The 8685-nt window shown below is 55.5% G+C and overlaps 1 long non-coding RNA gene across 1 annotated transcript; it reads left to right on the plus strand.

The window, feature by feature from the left end:
• Window positions 1–2826: 2826 nt before the first annotated feature.
• Window positions 2827–8479, plus strand: LOC129392046 (uncharacterized). The gene is made up of 4 exons (XR_008617036.1): window positions 2827–3132; window positions 6292–6539; window positions 6987–7113; window positions 8343–8479. It is a non-coding gene; the product is annotated as an uncharacterized lncRNA (long non-coding RNA).
• Window positions 8480–8685: the final 206 nt, after the last annotated feature.

The raw sequence follows: 8685 nt of genomic DNA on the forward strand, positions 1-8685 counted from the left end.
GACCCAACGCCGCCAAAATTAATTAATTAATTAATTATTTAAAAAAAAGAAATATGTTTTAGGTCTCCACCCCCACCTCTACTGGAGAGCCTGATTCAAAATAGGTGTCAACAATAAAGATGTTAAAAATAATAATAATTTTTTTAAAAAAAAGGTGTCAGGAACTGCATGTAGAGCAAATAAGTGAAGAATAAATAGAAAACAATGACTGAAATCTGCTTCCTGAGTGCCTTCTGCACATGCTGCCCAGAGGATGGAGCCCATCGCTGCTGAATAGGCTCTAAGCCCACCCCAGTTGCGGAGGAGGGGAGGGGGCTGCCGTGGTGAAGGCAGTCAGGTGGTTCCTCCCTGAGGCCCCAGGTCGTGTGCCCCTCCCCACAGGCTTCCCAGGCTTGGCCCTTGCCCTCTGGCCAGGGAGGCCCAGCGCTGCTGGGGTGGTGGGTGGTTTCCCTAAATGGGAAACCCTGACATTCATTGGCTCTGCCTCTCCTCAGTCAAGGGAGGTGAGCGCTTGTGTGTTCGCCTGGCTCTTTGGACTTGATGAAAAATTCACAAGGTCGGAGGATTTAAAAGCAGCGAGTGAGCAGTGCTATCTGCTAATGGTTGGTCTCTGCCCAGCACCAAATGGCCCAGGGAAGAAGAAGGCTTGTGTCACCTCCTTGCCCAACGCTGAGTGGCTGGGTCTTTCCTTGCAGCAGGATGGCCTGGGGCCGGTGGACCAAGAGATGGTCCACACTTCACACGAAGTCCTGGAGCCCGAGATGCCATCTCCTCCATCCACCAGCATCCAGAGAGATGCCCCACTGAGTTCAGGAATTCTGTGGGTGGGAGTAGGGAATGGATGGGTGTCCCCAAGCCAGAGCCCCCAAGAGGAGCACCCAGGCAGGGTGGGAGGCCCTGGTCAGCACACATGGGTTGACTGGCCAGTGAAGCTGCTCCCTGTGTGGTTTCTAAGTCTCTTCCCGCAGAGGCACATGGAGCAGCCAGATAATCTGTCCTGGGGGTGAGGGGGGAGGAGGTGGGGTCAGGAGGGGAAACTGAGGCAGGAAGGGGCCCAGCTTTAGTATCCCCAGGCCAGGTGAGGCAGAATCCCGGCTACAGAGCGAGTGGGAAAGAACTGACCCTAAGCAGCAGGTCAGGGCACCTATCAGTTGAGCCCTGAGTCAGCTCCCCCATCACATGCCCGCCCTTGGCCCTGTATCTGTTATTACCAGGGAAGTATTTATTTTACAAAAGGGTTGATTTTCAAGTCCCCTGAGCTGTTATAGATATTCTGTTTACAAGGGACACTTTCCTACAACTTATTCATAGAGAGAAATCCCACTGCAAGTGATTTTGTAAGGGGAGGAATCCCTTTGTTAAGCTGATGCCAGATTCCCCTTTACGGAGTGTGCTCAAAGGAAGGGCTGCTCGGGACTGCCCAGGCTGGTAGTGAGTAGCGACAACATCACAGCGCCCGGGGGTAGGTGCACCTGGGAATGAGAGAACCAGGCTCCCACTCTCACGCACTTTCGATTTTAAATACAAGAACGAGGCAGTTTGTACCACTTCGTCCGTGCCGCTCTGGGAAAGCCCACCCGCCGGGCCCCTCCCGGGTGGCCTCGGGGTGCCTCGCAACGGCGCCCCGCACGCAGAGGGGCAGTGCTCATTCTCCGTCCACAGGCGGAAAACCGAGTCCCCAGGAGGGCCAACACCTGCCCCGAGGTCACACGGCGACCGAGCTTGGTTCTCGGGTGACCTCAGGAGGTTCGGGCCGGGACAGGGTCTGCGCGATTATCCCCCAAGGCACACACACCCCCTCCAGGCCCTTCCCCGCCGGACCAGGCCGGTCGCCCTCCGCCAGCACGTCCCCGCTGCCCTGCGCAGGAGCAGGGTGGCCCGCCCGCCGCGGACGTCGGAGTCCCCCGGCCCGAGCCTGGGTCGCGCGCTCGGCCGGGTCTCGGCGGCCGGGGCGCGGGAGGACCAGGGGACGGCGCCGCGCGCCCTCTGGTGGCCGCCGCGGGCGGAAGCGGGAGCGCTGGTCCCCCGCGCCGCCGCCGCCGGGCGGGGGCGACAGCGGCCGAGGACCCCCCAGCATGAAGCGGCGTCCGGGCCTCGCGCCCGCTTCCCCTTTTCCACAAAAAGGAAGCACGTTTGGGGTAAAACCGAACTTCTGTAAAATCAATGAAATCGACAGGGACCCCCCGGTCTATAAAACGAGAGAGAGGCGCCCAGGCGCTCGGGACCCGTGGGGAGAAGCCAGGGGAAGCCGCGCCGAGCGGAAATGGGGGCTATTGTCGTGGCGGCGCGCGGTTCCGCTCGGGCCACCCGCTTAGGGGCGCGGCCGCGGGGCCCCCGGGCAGGGCTGGGGGCGAGAAGGACACTCCCCCAGCCCGGCCTGGGCCCAGCCGGCTAGGCTGGCCCGTCGCGTCAGCCGCCCTTTGTCCACCGCCGAGCCCCGCCCCTCCGCCCCGGCGACTCCGCCCGCCGGGTGCCCGCCGCCTCCCACGCCTCGGCCCTCGCGGGTGAGAGAGAAAAGCCGGGGAATGTGATCGCCCGTCTCGGCCGCCGAGAAAACCTTCTCTAGGAGGGGAGGTGACTGGTTGCTCTTCACACGGCACGGCCAGGACCCGAACCCAGGTCTGCGGGGCCAGCGTGAGCCTCCCGCAGACGTGGGAGCCGCACCCCTCCCGCCTCCGCTCCCTGTCCCTGGGGAGTCCAGGCCCGGAGGCGGGGAAGGGCCGTCCCAGTCGCTGTGCGGGAGGCAGTTTGCTGGCTAATCCTCAGCACCCTCTGGTTTTTAAAAATCACCTTTATTTGCAGAGCCCAGTCAGAGGCGCCGCTTCCTGGACTGTGAAATCAGAACTGGGAGAAGATGATCTGCTGCTGCTTCTGGGGATTTGGTTCCAGCTTCTAGGTGCTGCCTTGAGAAGACAAGCACTTACTTGAGGGGCGGCTGCAGCCCCGGCAGGAGAGGGGAGGATTCAGCGAGTGCAGCGGTCGGGCCTTGCCTTCCAGTCCGGGGACTGAAGCTGGATAGACAGGGCTCTCCCGGGAGCGGCGGAAGGTGGTGCAGAAGCCGGGCGCTGCTGGAAGATGCAGAGCGGGGGGAGATGGGGGACGAGTTAGGCACGCTCCAGGACCTGGCACATGGTAGGGGCTCAATAAATAATTGTCTAAGTGTCTGCTGCAGGATGGAGGTGGGACTTGAGCTGCGTGAACTCCGGCTGAGCAGAGAGGACTGGAAAGATCTGAGGGGACTGTTTGGAGCCTGGCAGCCCAGGGGCTTTTCAGGGCAGTCAGGAGCCGCCTGGAGGAGAGGGCCTCCAGGTGGTGTCTGGGTTGGAGAAGGTTGGCCGGGCGGGGATGAGTTTGAGGAGGGTCTGAGGGCTGGCAGAGGGGCTCAGAGGGTGATGAGGGCACCTGGGAAGTGGCCCCTCTGACTGCTGGAGCTTACTGCTTGTAAAAGTGACAGTTGCCTTGGCAGTACCCACAGAGGACACGTCACCAGCAAATGTTTGCCCAATCCGGCTGCTGGTCTCTCCAGCTCCTTCCTGAGGGGTGCTCAGTGGTGGTGGCCATGGTCGGTTGTAGAAACTGCCTTTAGAATGGCACATTTGCTGACTCTAAACATCTGGGTCCTGATGCAACTTCTTGCTGCACCAGCTGCATGGACCAGAGGTTATCACACTTATCAGGGTCCCTCACACAGTTAGGTACCTGTGACACTTGAAAGGGACTCCCCAAAGGAGTTACTGGGAGGGAACTAGGAGCTCGAGGAGCTGCCTGGGAGTCAGGGGACCGGGTCTCAGAAAACAAAGAGGGACCCAGGGAGCCTAGTTAGCCGACGCCACCACTGGGCCGCAGCACTGCTGGACTCAGCCCCTGCTGCTGTTACTCAGCCGTAGGCTCTGCTCCTTGGGGAGCGCCCACTGCCCAAGCCTGCTCTGTGCTCTGCACCCCCAGCTGCCCAGGAGAGGGGGAGGTGAGAGCTGGAGCCCTTCAGCCTCTGAAGTGGGAGGAAAGGCCCTGCACAGTGCAGATTGCCCCCAATGGGAAGGCCGTGTGGACGCTGACAGCCCACCAAGTGTTTGCTGCTGAGAGCTGTGAAGGGTCTTCAACAGGAGCAGCTGGACCACATAAGCTTCTGAAGTTGCCCCCTGGCTGGGGATGATGTCGTGGGGAGGGACTGGCAGCCACAGCCAGAGCGTGGTTTCAATTGCCAGGTGTGAGGCTGAGAAGGACATGCTGATGGGAGGGGGGCAGAGCCACTGGGGAGCCTGGTGGCCCAGGGAGGTGGAGGCTGGGAGTTGGATCAGAAGGTCACGGCTGTTCCTTTTGCAAGAGCAGCAGGGACTCAGATACTGGCAACAGAAGGTTTTTGTTTGTTTATTTACCTCTTTTTTTTTTTTAACATGTTTATTGGAGTATAACTGTTTTACAATGGTGTGTTAGTTTCTGCTTTACAACAAAGTGAATCAGTTATACATATACATATATCCCCATGTCTCTTCCCTCTTGTGTCTCCCTCCCTCCCACCCTCCCTATCCCACCCCTCTAGGTGGTCACAAAGCACAGAGCTGATCTCCCTGTGCTATGCGGCTGCTTCCCACTAGCTATTTGTTTGTTTACCTCTTAAAAATGGAAAAAGATGTACAGTAAAGGTGTGTAAAACTAAAGGCCTCCTTCACACTTCCCCATCCCCCCCTCACCAGGCCATGTGTCCTGACCAGTCCTCCTATACATCTTCAAACTGATGTGTAAACCGTAGGTCAGGTTTGGGTTGGTCTCTTTTAGTAACTGGAATTGTGCTGTATATGTTGATCTGTGATATGCTTGTTGAAGATGTTTCCAGTCCTGCATACTCCTTTTAGCCACTACATAACATTCCACAGAATCAGTGTTCACCATCTTTTTTTTCTATTATAACCAGATGATTTTATTGAAAGTTACGGAAAACATAGCCAGTGAATTGAAAGTGCCTTGCTTAAGACGCCACTGAGAGTCACCAGAAGATCCAGACCCATGCCCCTTAACAGCTTTTTATAATTGATGCTTTTTATAATTCTACCCCCTTAACAGCCATCCTAGGACGACACGTCTGAAAGGAGTGACTTTCCCCCTTCCCTGTTCGGGTCATTTATTTCTTGCAGTTCTGTCCCACCTTTGAAAATGTTTTTTTGTTTTGTTTTTGGCTGCGCCATGCAGCTTATGGAATTTTAGTTCCCCAACCAGGGATCGAACCCGTGGACCACGGGACACGGGCCCTCAGCAGTGAGAGCGAAGAGTTCTAACCACTGGACTTCCAGGGAATTCCCCCACCTTTGAAAATGCTTCGATCCCTCTCAGGTTGAATCCCCATAAAATCCTCTGAGTTGGGAGGATGAAATATCAGTATTTTTGTTTTAAAATTAAAACAAAGTCTTGATCGAGAGTTCCCTGGTGGTCTAGTGGTTAGGATTCAGCGCTTTCCCTGCCATGGTCTGGGTTCCATCCCTGGTCAGGGAACTGAGGTCCCAGAAGCCACGAGGTGGGGTTAAAACCCAAACCAAAAACCAAAGCAAAAACAAACAAGGTCTTGATCAAAGGGGTTCATTGGCTTTTCCAAAAGCATTTGGGAACGCCCTCCAGCACCTGCTGGACCACTCGCCAGCTTGCAGCACACTTGTCTAATCCTGCGTGTACCTGCATTGATGTCTTCGAAAGGTGGTTACCTTTTCTTCTAAACATTAAAAACAATTGGATGGGAAGCTAGAAAGGGAGGAGATGAAAGTGGGAAGTTATGATTGAGAGAGTTATGAGCATTCTCATTCGGTTTTTCTATCACTCCCTAAGAAGGAAATTAAAAATCTGTGAACTTCCCATTACTGCAGCTGCAACAGTAAATTCCTGATGGCTGCTGGATGAAAGGAGCACCTGATTGGTTTCTCATTTCAGCATTTCCCATTGCAGGCATAGTCTCTTACTTGTGCTAATCTCATTCAAAATATTTTCCCTTCCTATTTTACTTGTTTTGTTTTTGGTTTTTTTTTTTTTTTTGGCTGCACCACGTGGCTTATGGGATCTTAGTTCCCCGACCAGGGATTGAACCCTGGCCCATGGCAGTGAAAGTGCCGAGTCCTAACCACTGGACCGCTGGTGAATTCCCTCCCCTTTCTATTTTGAAAAGAAAGTTAGTTTTCTTCCTATTTTACTTTTCTCTCCATGAGGCAGTTTCTGGAACAGGGGAAGATGAGCCTTGATTGACAGGATGCCACTTTCTTGCCAGCTGCTAATCTTTCCCTCCGCCCCTCATATTTCTTTTTCCTACAGTGTTCACCGTCTCGATGGACATTTGGGCTGTTTCATTCTGCTCTAGTTATGAGCACTTTTGTGCACACGTTTGAGTGCAGGGCTGGGATTTGAAGGGGAGAGTCTCCGTGTGAATCCCTGCCCATCTCAGGGGAAGAAGTGTTGACTTGGCATCCAGCAGGCACCCCACTGCACGCTAAGCCACGTGGGAGAGCGGCTGGTCTGTGGATTTGGGACTCAAAAAAGTCCAGAGGCACCCATGTGGCCAGGTAGGTTGCTGGTTTTGCTTCTGGGCTACAGAAAGGTCTGTGGGCCAGGGGGGCCGAGACATGTCCACTAGATGGCGCCAAAGCCAGTAAGACGAGGCCTGGGCTTCGGAAGCCCCAATCGCTGCAGGGGAAGTGGTTCCAGCGTCTGACCCCTTCGCCCCTAGAAGACAGGTGAAGATTCTCCTAAGGCACCAGCTGCCTCACTTAAACACCTTGGAGGTCGCGCGGTGGGGAGCGGGGCAGCCGTGAATGGTTCCACAGCTTAAGCCCTGCCCGGGGGCTCTGGCCAACACAGGGGCTGAAATTCATGCTGTGGGACTGGCCGTGACAGCCCAGGGGAGGGGCTGCTTTCTTCTCATTCATACAAGTTCAGAAAGAGCTTGCAGTGGCCTGGGGCGGGGCGGGGCGGGAGTTCCAGTAATACAGCCCCGTGTTCCATATTGCTAGTACGTGCAGAGGAACCCAGCTCCTGGAGAAAATATGGGATTGGATGGCACAAGGATTCTCTCTGCTGGCCACTGAAGGTTGGAGATGGCTGTAGACAGTCCTGCCCCACGAAGGAGCTCACCGTCAGGTAGGAAATAGACACTGGACAAATTGCAATTTGTTATGGCACTGCTCTAATGGTCCATTTGGAATCAAATCGGACGATGTGAGGGAAGGTGCTTTGAAACACCTAAAGCCCTCATGCGCGTGGGATAATTCGCCATTTGTCCAGAAAAGTTTCAAAGCAGCAGCAATAGCAGAATCTCTCTCCCTCCTTCCTTCCCTCCCTCTTCTCTCTCCCACCCCCTCACAGTCCCTAAGTTCCGAGCCTACCCTGCTGCTCAGCGCCCCCTAGCAGTGTCCAGGCTGCTCCACTCGCAGCATCTGAAGCTGCCCCAGGCTCCCAGGGCTGGAGCTCAGGCCTGACTCTTTAAATAGTAAATGAATTTGCAGAGAAACATTAGCCTCCAGCCCCGGTTCCTAGCATACCGTAGGTGCGCGATGTAGGGTCAGAAGAAGGAAGCAGGGAGGAAGAATGGACTCTGGCTGATCAGAGTTCCCTTCCCTTCCCTTTCTGTGCTGGGGCAGGAGACGAGGTGCGGCTAAGTGGGTTTCCTGACTGTGGATGAGCATCTCCCCCCACACGAGGGTGACGTCACACCCTCCGTGGAGCATGGGGTCTGTTTCCTCCCCTGGAATCTGGGGAGCCTGTGACTGCTTCGGAAGTGATGTTTTCTGATGACAGACTTCCCATTTGGTTTTTTTAAAATTTTTTAAATTTATTTATTGGTTGAGTTGGGTCTCTGTAGCTGCGCGCGGGCTTTCTCTAGTTGCGGCGAGCGGGGGCCACTCTTCGTTGCGGTGCGCGGGCTTCTCATTGCGGTGGCTTCTCTTGCCGTGGACCACGGGCTCTAGGTGCGTGGGCTTCCGTAGTTGTGGCACGTGTGCTTCAGTAGTTGTGGCTCGCGGGCTCTAGAGTGCAGGCTCAGTAGTCGTGCACGGGCTTCGTTGCTCCGCGGCATATGGGATCTTCCCGGACCAGGGCTCGAACCCATGTCCTCTGCATTGGCAGGCGGATTCTTAACCAGCGCGCCACCAGGGAAGCCCAACAGATTTCCCGTTTGTGTTCTCTCTTTTGGGACATGCCCCCTGGGACCCTGATCGGCAGGTAAAAGGCCATCTACCCTGAAGCCACCAGGCCGGAGGGACCACGTGTAGCCAGAGATGCCAAGGGCCTCACTATTCCAGTCTCAGCACAGCAGCCAGACCTTTTCACTTTTTTGTTTTTTCTTTTCCTTTTATGGCTGTGCCGTGCAGCATGTGGGATCTTAGTTCCCCGACCAGGGATCGAACCTATGCCCCCTTGCAGTGGAAGCACGGAGTCTTAACCACTGGACCGCCAGGGAAGTCCCAGGAGCCAGACCTTCTGATGACGTGCGAACCCCAGACGTTGAGCTGCCCAGCTAACAGAGTGGAGCAGAGGTGGGCTGGCCCTGCCCAAGTTGCAGATTCATTAACAAAATAATATTGTTTTGGGTCACTCTATTCTGGGGGTGGTGTTGTTTCACAGCAACAGAAAATGAAACACAAGACCTAAAGCTGGGGTGACCAACCATCCCGGTTTGCCGGGAACTGAAAGGTTTCTGGGACTCAAGGCATT

The sequence above is a fragment of the Physeter macrocephalus genome, chromosome 4 (genome assembly GCF_002837175.3).
Source record: "Physeter macrocephalus isolate SW-GA chromosome 4, ASM283717v5, whole genome shotgun sequence".
NCBI lineage: Eukaryota > Metazoa > Chordata > Mammalia > Artiodactyla > Physeteridae > Physeter > Physeter macrocephalus.